This window comes from Stegodyphus dumicola, chromosome 4, assembly GCF_044657685.1.
Source record: "Stegodyphus dumicola isolate Sdum_Otavi_A_Nest chromosome 4, ASM4465768v1".
Taxonomy (NCBI): domain Eukaryota; kingdom Metazoa; phylum Arthropoda; class Arachnida; order Araneae; family Eresidae; genus Stegodyphus; species Stegodyphus dumicola.
In genome coordinates, this window is record NC_140771.1 from 134200084 (window position 1) to 134213255 (window position 13172).

Genomic DNA, 13172 nt, shown 5'->3' on the forward strand with positions numbered 1-13172 from the left:
CTCCGGTGCTTCTAAATTTTTAAGATAAATTACAATTGTAGCCAGAACACACCGGAGCCCTAAATAAGATGAGCTCCAGTACTACTTTTATAAAACTAAACCACAATTTCAAGGACAAAAATTAGAATTCCTAACGTTTTAGTTTAACAATAAGCAGATCTTGCAATACTCTATTTCCCTAGAAATACGAGCTCATGAGAACATGAGACGTTCAAGTAAAGTCCCCTCACTCACAACTCACATGTGGAAACCTTTCCGTTTAAGAAGGGCAATAAATTTGGGGGAGTTTGTTTAGGAACGCGTACATTTCTCGCCATGCCATCTTATCTAGTGCATTCTTATCGATGCTTACAGCTAGTTACCCTTCCAGGAAAGAAAATTTGTGTTCTTAAATGTGCATTAAGTGACAGCGAGTACAGTAAGGGGAAATACTGAGATAAACTGCTCAAGCACATCCTACACATCGTCTTCTCAGAGTATCCACTAATGTAACCAAATACGGGGGTGCAAAAAGCGTAACCAGAACTTCGCATTCATTCTTAACAGATTCAGACTCATTTTACCCCTGACATACATCGCTTGATGGCTATAATTGTTGGCTTTAGTTTTTCCTTATGCAAATTTTGATCGGAGTTCAATCGGTGGTAAGCTAACGTAGTTGCCGCTGATTGGCCGAGTATTATATGTACGCCGGTATTGGCGAATGAGTTATAATGGAGTTAGCATAATGCTAGTTTTCTTTCACTCAAATGATTTTAAATGTAAAGGCTACAGTACTAACTTATTTTATTTTAATTTATGGAATAAAGCATGAATTTTATTTAGATTAGTCTTAGCTTTATTTAAGGGAAGCAAAATATGATTTGCATTCATCTCCACTGCCATAAGGCTTATGGGCCCAGAGCCAACAGCTAACCTGTTACCCAGTTCAACTCAGCATTGAATGAATGTAGATGAAGAGGGCCGTTATCCATGAAAAGAAGCTGACCTGTCTTAGAAGTTTGTTCAAGTCGTTGTGCTCACGCTTAATTGAAGATGTCATTACTACCTGAAAGTTTTGAGCTGCTAAACCATGACAACTGGGATCGATGGAAAGTCGATATTAAAATGCTGGTACTGGATAGAAATTGTTGGATCTTCATAGAGGATGAAGAAGAAGAATTAGATAAAAGTACAACAAGACGTGAAAAGCAGGAATTCACACTGAGAGAGAACAGAGCCTCCACTATATTATATTATGGAATTAAAACTGAGTTCAGGCCGCTGATACAAGAATGCTCAAGTGGTAAAGAAGCATGGGAAGTTCTACAGAAGCAATTCGAACTCAAAACAAAAAGAAAGGATAATTCAGTTACTGGATGAATTTTTTAGCATTAGATATACCCCAAATGAAGAAATAGGATTATTCATCGCGAGGATAAAAATGACTGCAAAGTTGGCTGAAGCTGCACACAACTTGCCAGATCTTTTTAAAGGATTTCAGGCAATAAGGAGATTACCCAAGGAATACGCCGGCATTGTACAGTTGATCTAAGGTGGAAGGACGAAGATTTTACGCTGGAAAGAATTGCTGAAGAACTGGTAAGGGAAGAAAGCCGACTTATGGTAAATGCTGATTTAGAAGACAGCAAGGTAAGCGTGTTCAATACTATTAGTTCAAATGCAGGGAAAGATATGCAGGGAAATGGGGAACAAATTCAGAGAAATGGGGAATATGAGAATAGGACCTTGTTTCATTGTCATAAATTTGGACACTTAATCGCTCAATGTGAAGAAAATGTAAGTAAAAATCAGAAATTTAAAATAGACGATAATAATGGACAGTTTAAAGATAAAGAATTAATGTTAGTAGAAAATTATGTAACAACTACAGATAAAGGAGGTAACGCAGGTAAATTTAATTGGGTCGTAGATACTGCAGCTACAACTCATTTCTGTAATAATAGAAATTTAATGATAAATTTTGAAGAAATAGTTGATATATGTATGTCTTTAGCTGTAGGAAATTCTGAAAGTAAAGTACAAGGAAAGGGTACCGTCAAATTTGCAGTAAAAGTAGGCAATCGAATAAATTGGATTGAGTTAGATAATGTGTTATATAATCCAAATCTAAAAAGAAATTTACTATCGGGAGCAAGGTTAGAAAAGGCAGGTGTTCATTTTGTGATTTCAAAAGGGAAGATGTGGATATATTTTAATAATTGGGATAGATTATGCTACGCTAAACGATATGACGGACTTTATCACGTAAAACCATTTAGATATGCAACAGATAAAAAGGAAGCTGGTTACGGTACAGAAATTGGAAAGTTAAATAAAGTAGACAATACGATGCTATGGCTTCGGAGATTTAGCCACGTAAATTTTGATTATGTTAAGAATACTAGTAAGAATCAAAGCGTGAAATGGTTACCAGAAATTGAAAAACCAATGGAGAGGTGTGAACCGTGTATTATTGCTAAATCTAGTAGAATAACTTTTAAAACTGTTCCGAAGAGATCAAATAAACCATTGCAGTCGGTTTATTTAGACGTTTGTGGCCCACTCCCAGTTTCATCTAACGGTGGGAGTAAATATTTCCTCACTATTGTGGATGACTATAGTAGATTAGTAACAGTGTATTGTATGAAAAAAAATTAATCATTCTACAACTTTAAGAATTATCATAGGCAAATGGAAAGACTGACGAATAGGAAATTAATAAGTATACGCACCGATAACGGTGAGGAATTCTGCAACAGGCAATTCGAAGGGTACTTAGCCGAAAATGGAATTAGTGTTGAACGCACAAACGCGTACAGCCCAGAAGAGAACAGTGTGTGTGAACATTTTAACCGAACGGCATTAGATGCAGTTAAAGCTATGCTTAATGATGGTAAAATGGGAAAAGAATGGTGGGCAGAAGCTCTTGGCTGTTTCATACATACATGGAACAGAGTATGTCATAAAAGCAACCGAACCCCTTATGAAATGTTTCTAAATAGAAAACCCAATGTTGTTTATTTTAAAATATTTGGTAGTTGACATGCGAAAACAGATTAGAAATAAATTACAAATGAGGTGCAAAGAAGAAATCATGGTAGGATATGTGAAGGAAACTATGGGTTATAGGATATGGCTACCAGAAGAACGCAGATTAATAGAAACCTGTAATGTGAAGTTCGTTGAAAAATTGAATTTGATGATACTTTGATTTCTGTTCCAGGATGCCATTTGCTTCCTGGAACAGAAATCAGACAAAAACTGGGATCGATGGAAAGTCGATATTAAAATGCTGGTACTGGATAGAAATTGTTGGATCTTCATAGAGGACGAAGAAGAAGAATTAGATAAAAGTACAACAAGACGTGAAAAGCAGGAATTCACATTGAGAGAGAACAGAGCCTTCACTACATTATATTATGGAATTAAAACTGAGTTCAGGCTGCTGATACAAGAATGCTCAAGTGGTAAAGAAGCATGGGAAGTTCTACAGAAGCAATTCGAACTCAAAACAAAAAGCAAGGATAATTCAGTTACTGGATGAATTTTTTAGCATTAGATATACCCCAGACAAAAACTAAGTTTAAAAGACTAGAGGAACCTGAGCTATTAGCAGAATCAGATGAAGAACAGGAAACTTCTAGAGAAGAAATAAAGTTCTCAGATGATAAATTTACCCCGAAAGAAGAATCAGACTTAAACTGGCAAAGAAAAGCAGTTAAAAGGCCAGACGGAAGATGTACAGACATATATTATTATGTAGAGGGAACAGACACCCGTTTTAGATCCTATAATGATATTGAAATGTATTGTGAGGCAAGAAATATTAAATTTGAAAAAGATAAGTTTGATTTTATTGGAAAAAACGAATACTCGGGTTAATTTATTATTTATTAATTTTGTAGAAAAGGAGACTAGCTCCGTGTCTGAAGAGGCAAATTCCGTAGAAATTGTTATATCACAAAATTTTAAAGAAGCACGAAAATCAGTAAATGCCGAAGAATGGGATAAGGCAATGAAAGAAGAAATTGACACAATGAAGAAAAGAAAGGTTTGGGAATTAGTCGAAAAGCCAGAAAATAAAACTATGCTAGGAAACAAATTGTTCTATATGCTAAAAAGAAATGAAAAGAATCAAGTGGTTAGATACAAAGCACGTTCAGTAGCACAGGGATTCAGGCAGAAAAGAGGTGAAGATTTTCATGACGTTTACAGTCCTGTAGTAAATTTTTCAATCATAAGAATATTTTTCACTATACTGGTATGTTTATATATGGATGGACTAATTGTCAGTTAAATGTAAAGAATGCATATTTATATGCAAACCTAAATGAAAAATATATATGACCTAACCAAAGGGATTTATTGAAGAGGAAAATAAAGTGTGTTTATTACACAAGGCCATTTATGGTCTACATCAAAGCGGCCATGAATGGTTCTGTGAATTTGAAAGTACTTTAGAAAATCTACATTTTAAGAAAATACAATGGTGTAATTGTGTTTATAAAAGTTCAGATGTAACTCTCTTGTTATATGTAGATGATATTGTGATTTTTAGTAAAGATCAATATGGTATAAAGTAATTTCACAGCTGAGTAAGTTTTTTGATCTTAAAGTATTAGGCAAAACTGAAATGTTACTTAGAATTGAATTCTTAGAGAACGAGAATGGGGTTTTTATATATCAGCAAAAATATATAGAAGAAACTTTTGAAAAATTTAAACATTTTCAGATACCAATAACTTCACTTCCCATAGATAAAAGCATTATTCTTACCAAATTAGATTGTCCATCTACAAGTGCAGAAATTGCGGAAATGCATACATTACCCTTTAGAAATCTGTTGGGATGTTTAGTTCTTGTAGCTAACAGGACAAGGCCTGATATTACATATGCAGTGAATATCTTATCACAGTTTCAGGAGAATCCTGGAATTAGGCATTGGGAAGCATTGTTGAAATTGCTTGGTTATCTCAATAGTACTAAATTATATAAATTAAACTTATCGAAGATTAAACATCTAAATTTATATTGTTATTCAGATGCTGATTATGCAAGTAATAGGAATGACAAGTTGTCATTCCTATTATATTTATATTATATTTAGATGGAGTACTGGTAATCTGGAAAACTGTTAAACAAAAAAGTGTAAGTTTATCAACCATGGAAGCGGGGTATATCGCCTTATCTAAAGCAGCGAAGGAATTAATGTGGACAAAAAATGTCTTACAAGATGAAATTTTAAAGTTTAATTTAAGAGAATATAAACTATTTTGTGATAACAAGTCTGCCATTGATTTTTCTAGATCGCCAATAGAAAATCGCCGAACTAAGCAGAGAGACATAAAATATCACTTTATTAGAAGACTAGTAAATGATGGAGTGTTTGACCTTGAATTTATCACCAGTAAATTAAATACTGCGGACTTATTTACAAAAGCGGCGACTGCTGTTAATTTAAGGAAGTTTTGTTTAGATGTTTTCAGTGTTTAAAGACAATAAGTGCTTTCGTATAATAGAATTGAACTATGAACTTCTGTAATTCTATGTAAGTTTTGTTTTTGTATTTGCATGAGGAAAACAGGGCCGTTTGTTGGCTTTAATTTTTCCTTATGCAAATTTTGATCGGAGGTCAATCGGTGGTAAGCTAACATGGTTGCTGCTGATTGGCCGATGACGTCAAGATCTGCGGGTTGGTCGAGTATTATATGTACGTCGGTATCGGCGAATGTGTGTTTTTATGAGTTAGCATAATGCTAGTTTTCTTTCACTCAAATGATTTTAAATGTAAAGGCTACAGTGTTAGCTTATTTTAATTTACGGAATAAAGCATGAATTTTATTTAGATTAGTCTTAGCTTTAAGGGAAGCAAAATATGCTTTGCATTTATCGCCACTGCCAACACTACATATATATAAAGAAGAATGTTTGTGTATTTGTTCGCAATTAACTCAGCTACTACTATAGCTATCGTCACTAAGCTTTCTACAGTTCTTTTTTGGGTCCTGAGAAAGGTCGACATCCACTGCCTCCCCAAAAATAGCTAAAATCTGAGATATTAATTAATTCTGAAAACTCTAATTTTCGACCTCATTTTTTCGAGTAGGAACAATCTCGCACGTTGGAGATAAAAATCTGCTTTCTTTCGAGAAGTGTTGTCACTGCTTGCTTTCAAATCGTAGAGTTTGTTAAAAAAAAATTTGTAAGTTTTACGATGAAATAAAAATAGCTTTGCTCAACATTAAATACATTTGCTAGCTTTCAAATCGCAGTTTGTTAGTCAAAAATGTGTTGGCGTTACAATATATATATATAAAGAAGAATGTCTGTGTGTGTGTGTTTGTTTGTTCGCATTATTGACTTCTAATAAATTATGATAAACTTTTTGTCACATTTAATGGACTGAAATTGAATATAGGTGACATATTGGACGGAACTTGAGCTTTTACGACCTTTTGATTAGAAAGACGAAAATCATTAAAAACTGTGTGCGATTGTTGCCAATATAATGGGAGAGAATTAGTTTATTTTTCTACAGAAATTTATATTATTCTAAATTTACAAGATACATTATTCTAAATTTAACTTAACTGGCATCGGATACTTCCTCTAGTAAGTAAATAAATAAAAATGACTCATTTATAGTTTTGATCTCTGAAAGAACATGTATAATATGTAAAAAATGCTTTTTTCTCGAAAACGTCTTAGAATAGACTGCTGTTAGTAATTAAAAAGATGTAGAAAGGAAGACAAAATCTTCTCAAACCTCTTTGAGTCAAGCAGAATAAAATATTACGGTAGAATTAAAATATTCTCTCGAGAGGCAATATAAGTGGATAGCTATCTTGGTTAATTCTGACTGCTCTGGTTCATTAAGCCTAATTAGCAAATTCTGTGTTAGGTTTTTGACAAGTGAATGTCAAGCTACTAATTTCTTTTAAATAATGGCCTTCCTTTTTCTTTCCGACATTGAGTTGGAGTTAGATATTTTTCTTAATTATTGGTCAAACAGTTGATTCGAAAAAGAAAACTGAACCAGGAGTTTAATTGCCATCTTGGGGCACGTGAGTGAAAAAGCATTACTACTATTTTTTTTTTTTTTTTTTTAAACTGAGGAGGAAGGGAAGTAAATATAAAAATTTAAAAATCTGGAAGCTTTCAGATTTTGCATTACTCCCAAAAGGGCGTTTTTTAAAGTTTTTGTGTGTTACCATTATTTATTAAATATGTTCTTTATAATATAAACAAATTCCAAATTTGGGTATAAAACAAATTCCAAATTTATTCTTCCAGATCCCCATATAGGAATGGAAGACTACGTTATTCAAAATTGGATGTCTCTAGGTACCGTTGTTTTATCACAATGCCAGAAACATACATACATTTGTGCAGATTCGTCATTATTTAATTTTTTTTAAATATAATACAGGGCTCTAATATTTGGTGGCAACAATTTGAAAAGTGATATGCCGTTTATAGTGAATCAACACAAAAATGCCAAAAACGAAATGAATGGCCCTCCTCGGTAAATTCCCCTTTGGGACAATAAAATGAAATAAAACTGAAAGTGTTCAGATTTTAAAGTCACACAAGAGAGTTTATTAAGATTTTCTACACACTCGCTGAGTTCGCAGCTTATTAGTCTGCTCTTGAACTCACTTACATAATTTGTTTTGTTATACACATTGCTTTCTTCGCTTTTACTCCGTGTAAAATTCAATGGTAAAATGACAAAAGTATTATTTTACATTTAATGCAGCATATCTTTAGAATTTCCAATACAGTAACAAGTATTGTTATGCAGTTTCATATTTTTTTCAGTCTTTAATCAGTTCATCATATTAGTATTCAGTTTTGATAGCAAGATGGCTTACAAAACATTTTTTTAACATTTTGTTATTAACATTGTGTTATATTGCTATGTGCTAACAATATTGTTAATTTTTTCTTATTGTTGTGTATTAACCTTATCTATTAAATATAAGGTTCTTCACACTTCACCACATAAAATTCAATACCAACGGCAAAATCACTAAATATTTAAAAACAGCATACTTTTAAATTGGTGATACAATGGAAGAAGACGCCATGCATATTTTTATATTTGCTATACTACTTCTATAAAAACTAGTTATCATGAAAAGTTAGAGTCGAATTTGTTTATTAAAATTGAAAGATAAATAACTTCCACTTTTCTGAATGGCAACAGCTTCGCACGCTGGAGACAAAAATATTTAGTTTCGAAGTTTCGCCGTAGGTTCCGTGGTTTCAAATCAATGAGTTCGTTAATGAAAAATTTTAAATTTTAAATGAAAAGTTTTTTAAAATATGAAATAAATAATAAAACAAATTTGAAATTCAAAAATCGGGCGTTCAGGTGCGAATGTTTGCATGCAGGACTACGCTATTCAAAATTTGCAAAAACATATGCTAGTATGCAGCTTTTAAAAATGTGACATTTTTCTGAAGTGTAAGCGGCGTAATTGGGAAGAAAGCAATGCTTAATAACAAAGCTTTAAAAATGGATAACTAGTAGCGAGTGCAAGACTAGATTAATAGACTACAAGCTGAGAGAGAGCACAGAAAACCTTAGCAAATTCATTTAAGCGACCGTAAAAATATTAAACCTTACCGAATTTTAATTTCTTCTAAATATATAAAAAAATTTTACACAAGAAGTGCAATATAAAAATGTAAAAGGCAGGAACACAAGAAAACACAACCACGAAAATTACAAAGCACTTAAAACTTCCTCAGAAGATATGTGTTACGTACGAGCCGCTTGCAAAATTTGAAAGCTTTTAATATTCGCTTTAATAAAGTGAAAACTTGATTGTGTTTGCATAGAACCGCTGAAATGCCATACGTTTCATTTTGAAATAACTATCAAAGAAAAACTGATCGCATTGAAGAAGGATTGGTTTTGAACAACAAACATCATTAACATTTCCCTTTTTCTTACCTAGTAGAAGCAGACTTCAGATAAGTCAATAATTTACTGTAGAAACCAAGAAACTATCATGTTAAGCAATTTTATGCTAAATATTTAAAATATTACATCAATACCTAAAGCGCAGCCATCGCGGTAATAAAAATTGAGCCATTGTGCAAATAAAATCTGTGATTCTGTTTCTGAAAACTTGTGTATATTTGTAAAATCAAAAACAATACAAAAAATAATAAGGCAAGAACCTAGTAAACCATTTTTCATATTCTAATTATTAAGTTATTTATGTGCCATAATTTTTATTACATTTATGTGGTATGCTGTATATTATAGAGAAGAATATAAGGGGTTTGCAGAAGAAAACCATACTTTTAAAAGCAGTTGTACAAGTAACAAGTAAAAGGTCATTCTTTCATGGTCAAGACAACAACAATAAGTAAAAGCTGGAAAGCCTTTTAATATTAAAACATATTTTTATTTTTACTTATTACGTGCTCCGCCTTTAGGCATTACACGGAAATGAAGGAATGCCCTGTGGAGGTCATTTTAAGGGAAACTGGCTCGTATCTGCCTTATGCATGGGGAAAACCACGAAAACCACCGGGCAGCTAGCCCGTTTGCTGGGAATCAAACTCCAAAATGAATTACCAGAGTTCAGTGGCTTTTACTGCTCGGCTGCTGGTGGGCCTCTGAACATACTAAGAAGGGTTTTTATGAATTTCAAGAAGAGTTATTCTAGTCTTTTTTTATTCAAGAGAAAATTACTCAACTTCTTTCTATGAATATTTCATGAATCACTCGAATATTTAACTTTTTTAATCAATAACTGGATCTAAATTTTAAAAGTTTAAATAAAACACATCTCCCTATTCGAATGAAACTAAGAAATATTTATCATAATTTAAATTCTCTCGAAAATTAATAAAGTCTTAAATTTCACTGAGTAGTTAATCTAATATAAATGTACTATGACAAAACAATTAATTTACTAAACAAATTAATGTATCATTTAGGAAACGCCTTTTTCATGAAATAAGCTTTTATTTGACTTAAATTTATTTTTAAATCTAATGAGAATATCTTATTTAATTTAAAAAAGGCTCAATAAATATTATTTCCATTTTCAAAGCTGTACCAATACTCCTTTTGACTATTTAATTCCTGATCTTATTTTTAAAAATTATTTGCTATTACAAATGAATTTCTTATGACGTATTTTTCTTTTTAAATATTTCAAATGAAATTTTATACATTATGTGAAAAAGCATTTTTTTTTTTTTTTTTTTTTTTTTTAATCAATGGATTTCTTCAAAAGCCCATAAATTGCATTTAAATGTGCTCGTGAAACTCTTGTATACTGTAAAATTTATTTTGGTTAGCTTTAATTATCTCATTCATTAATTAAAGGGAAATACATATTATTAATCTACTTGGTTCTATACATTTACAAATGTACACAGTTGTATATTAAGAATTTAATTTCTTAATAATAGGAAAAGTGTTAAAAATTAATATTTAATAATAATGGCACCTGGTGTCAAAACCTGAAGTATTCCTACAGAAAAAATTTCTGTCAAATGTAAATTGCTTTTCATTTGCTATATGAGATTTTTACATAGTAAATAATAAATTGCAATTTATTAAACAGAATGATTTAATGATTTGTAATTATGATTACAAATAATAATCATGCAATTATGATTAAAAATCATTAAATAATCCATAATTAAATGGAAATCATTAAATCATACATAATTAAATGGATTAATAAAATATGTAATTTAATGATTATTTAATAATAAAATGTAATTTATATTAAAGAGCATTATTTCAGTAAACAGGATTTTGACTTAAATGTTCACAAACTTCCCTTAGAAAAGGCTTTACTTATAAAATTACCCAGAAAAGCTACCTTATCTGAGAAGATTTTCAATAAATCTCTATCGATTTTGAGGGCGATCAGGCACAGTCCCTCATCTTCAGGAGTAAAACATTTTTGCGAACATCTCGCTATCTTAAAAATAGCTCTATAAGTCTAAACTGCGTCCTTCAAATTAATCATGCGATCTTACATAACACTTAATGTAGATGCCTCTTGCGAAATCAAAAAGATTGTAAATCAATAGCAATAATAATAAATAATTGTAAATAGAAACTTTTTCTAATTCAAACTGAAACTTTTGACTCCCTTCCTTCTTCCTCTGAATCTTTCTCGCTTTCATCCTAGCAAGACGCTGCTGCAATCATCTAGACTCGCTTTTATTGCCATTGTATCATGTATTGATTAGTGCTCCCTGCTGAAGAAAAGTCAATATGGCTGCTCTCTGTGTTATTTTCCCAACATCAGTAGGATCAACAAGATTAATATTATCTCCTGCTTTCCAAAGTATGAAAAATGAGCTCTTGAATAATTTGACCAAGGACTCTTTTTATAGCTAGATTTTACTCAGATAAATACTACAAATGGAAGGATGAATTGATTAAAATTCAGGAAATTTAGTGGTACGGAGGATTCAGAAATCAGTACTCCCAATAATCATAACTCATTATAGCAGCTGAAAGGAAACTGAATGTTACCTGCTATTGTTTTTGTGAGTCAGACAAACTTCGGATGGCAGTCATGGGTACAAAAGTCCACCTGTGGTTTCAAGGTCTATGCTAGAGTGTTGCACTGGCATGTAAATATTGTCATTTCAGTCTCTCTCCAACTGTTAATTGGTGAGAAATCTTGAACATGCATTGTGCAAAGCAGGAGTTGAACATCCTGTGTATAAAGAATATGTAGGGCAATGTGAGGAACATTGGTTTGCCCATTGTTCTATTGAAAGGAGAGGGGACAGAAGCCCTGGATATATTCATAGCCATGGGCATTAAAACCTCAGTAATATGATAGTGACTGGTAAGAGTACCAGATATGCACACTACAGGTAAACAGGATGTGCATCCAGTGCACCTCATACTGTTGCTGGGCCAGCATAATGATGAAAAATGCAAGCTTCGAATATGCATTCTCCACACATGGATATGACTATCACAACATTTTAAAAGAAAAGTGGGACTTATTCGAAATGGTGACATCACACTTTTCATGAACCTGTGTTTGGTGCTGAACACACCATCAAAGGCATTGATTCCTGTGTCAGAGTGTGAAAGAAAGCTGAAGTAATGCTCACTTTACAAATAATCTACAATGCTTCAGATGCCATTGAGCCATACTTGATGTTAAGCGATATATCCAGTTTCCTATAAAAAATTCCTAACAGTCATGTGGGCAAGATATCTGTCATTTGGGGCAATAGTGAGAGAAGACCAATGAGATTCTCAGGCCAATCTCTGTGGTTCTCCTGGAGTTATTAACTGCAAAGGCTAGCAAAAATCATTAGACCAAAATGATTAGCAGTTGGGATACACAGTAATTCACAATACTGAGTCCCCTTGCAACTGAATTCTGAGACATGTTAGTATGAATTGCTTCTTGTCTTATGAGACATTACATGACCCCCAACCTTCAAAATAACAAGTAAACATAATGTATGGATGAAAAACTGGCATTTTAGTCTGCCTTTTTAAATTACTTTGTAGTGTTATTTACTCTTTCATATAATGTACACATGCTGTGGAATACTGAACATTTGCATATCCCAGTATGTTCTACTTTTTATGCAAATTTCAGATTTGATGTATGATTCTGTCATGGTGTAATGATTCAAATGGCCAACAGCTACAAATAACAGTTCATTACATATAAATTTTACAACCTTGGTAAGCATTTCCAGATAAAAAATCTTCATCTGAAGAAAATACAAATTGCTGTTCCTCGAGCAGTGTTTTTTTCAGTGCCTTTTGATATTAGACAATGATCAAACTATTGAATACACTGAAAACAATACATTCAATACAAAAGCTCTGAAAAGGACTCAGTAGTGAATGGCATTAATTGATTGCAAAAGATGCTTCCTGACCCAGTTAAAGCAACACCTCTAACAGTTTAGAAACTCAACAAATTAAAAACAGCTTAGGAAATTATTTAGGACATTACTACTTAAATAATTATTTAACTCATAATTATTAATTTAATGCAATTCTAATTCTAGAAAAGACTGGTCCAAATTCTAGAACCAAGTGCTTTTGTTAGATCAAATTGAGTCGATTTTATGTCAATTTTCGGCAATGACTCCCCAAGTCTCTGGGCTCATTCCAATGAAGGCCAGGAAAACACTAAAATTATCATAAAAGGCACAAG

At 32.4% G+C, this 13172-nt stretch overlaps 1 long non-coding RNA gene across 11 annotated transcripts in view; it reads right to left on the reverse strand.

Moving 5' to 3' along the window:
* Window positions 1-13172, reverse strand: part of LOC146997695 (uncharacterized) — a 47754-nt gene that overhangs the window by 9982 nt on the left and 24600 nt on the right. The window contains exon 4 of one of the 11 annotated variants that reach the window (XR_015040786.1): window positions 4759-4910. The exons of 9 other annotated variants lie outside the window; for them this stretch is intronic. This is a non-coding gene — a long non-coding RNA (uncharacterized LOC146997695). The remainder of the gene's footprint in view (window positions 1-4758; window positions 4911-13172) is intronic. One more of the 11 variants, XR_015040780.1, reaches the window with a different exon arrangement.